At 43.6% G+C, this 1,630-nt stretch overlaps 1 long non-coding RNA gene across 1 annotated transcript; it reads left to right on the forward strand.

Moving 5' to 3' along the window:
* The first annotated feature begins 473 nt into the window (after positions 1–473).
* LOC116084840 lies at positions 474–1,207 on the forward strand. The gene is made up of 2 exons (XR_004116286.1): positions 474–751; positions 1,013–1,207. It is a non-coding gene; the product is annotated as an uncharacterized LOC116084840 (long non-coding RNA).
* Positions 1,208–1,630: the final 423 nt, after the last annotated feature.

A 1,630-nucleotide genomic window follows, 5' to 3' on the forward strand; every position in this document is an offset into this window, starting at 1 on the left:
GCACTACTGTGAATGCTTCTCAGGTCTCTGTTGCCATCATTGTTCTCTCCTTAACACTGCAAAGACCTTTCTGGTATTCTGCTCTAAAGTTCCTCCATTCTCCTTTTCTATCTCACATCTAGGTATCCATTTTTCCGTTCCACTAGTTTTAAAATGCATGCAGAGTATGACCTCATTTCCTCTATCTGGGCACAATTAGCCTAGATTGTGATTGTAACCTTCTTCCTAGGCTATATAGGCCTTCTCACCTTTATCCTACTTCACATTCTTGTGAACTCTGCATCCAAAATGATGCTTTAAAAGCAGAAGTCACACCACAACAGTTTTGCACAAAACCCTCCAATAGGAAGCTTCCTCTTTGCTGATTAGCTTTCATCGAGTCAGGGGATGCTATTCAGGCTACTGGACAGAAAAGCCATCAATGAGCTCAACAAGCTATCACCCAAGATACACTTGTGGGTTTAATAGTGCCTTTACCGTTTCAGGAGTAACCAACCACTTCTCAATTGGACCATACTCCAGAGGAGGCAATCCATAGCTGATACTGTAATCCTGGTGCAGTGGTTTGAATGAGAATTACTCCTATAAACAAGTATGTTAAACACTTGTCCCCAGTGGGTGGGACTGTTCCAGAATAATCGTGAGGTGTGGCCTTGTCGGAGGAGTGTGCCACTGGACAAGTTTTGAGGTCTCAAAAGACTCTCGCCATTCTCAGCGTTCATCCCTCTGCCTCCTACTTTTGGATCAAGATGTGAGTTTTCAGTTGTTCCTACTGCCATGCTTTTGCCCTGCCATCTTGGATTCTAATCCTCTGAAACCATAAGACCAATCAAATGAGACCTCTTTTAAGTTGCCTTGGCGGTGGTGTGTTGTAACAGCACTAGAAAAGTAATTAAGACACCTGGTCAAAAGCCTGTATCTAGAGAGGTCACAAGGTCTATGGAGACATCTATTGGTAGTATTTTGCTAAATGGATATGTAATCTAACTGCCTTCTAAATATTTTTGTTTAGACTCCACAGAGTGGTGAAGCTCCCAGTCTTAGAGAAGAGAACATCATGGAAGAGGGAGTAGAGAAACTAAAAGCAGAGGACGGAGCGGAATACTGTAAAATGTGGTTCCTGGTGTCTTCTTTAGGCTTCCATTGCTGTGAGCAGACACCATGACAAAGACAACTCTTATAAAGGACAACATTTAATTGAACTGGCTTACAGGTTCAGAGGTTCAGTGCATTATTATCATAGCATCATCATAGCAGGAAGCGTTGTAGTGTCATGGTAGCAGGAAGGAGGAAAGGAAGCAGGAAGCAGGAAGCAGGAAGCAGGAAGCAGGAAGCAGGCGGGTATGGTATTGGAGAATGAGTTGAGAGTTCCACATCTTCATCCAAAGGAAGCCAGGAGCAGACTGTCTCCCACATGACTAGGAGGAGAGTCTCATTGCCCACTCCCACAGTGACACACTTCCTCCAATAAGGCCATGCCTCCTAATAGTGCCACTCCCTAGGCCAGGCATATTCAAACCACCACAGCTGGATATGGCATGGTGTTACAGTACACAGCAGCAACAATTGCCTACAGAAGCATGGATATTTAAAAAAAAAAAAAAACAGAAACAAAAGGACAGAACATTTT

This window comes from Mastomys coucha, unplaced genomic scaffold, assembly GCF_008632895.1.
Source record: "Mastomys coucha isolate ucsf_1 unplaced genomic scaffold, UCSF_Mcou_1 pScaffold9, whole genome shotgun sequence".
Classification (NCBI taxonomy): domain Eukaryota; kingdom Metazoa; phylum Chordata; class Mammalia; order Rodentia; family Muridae; genus Mastomys; species Mastomys coucha.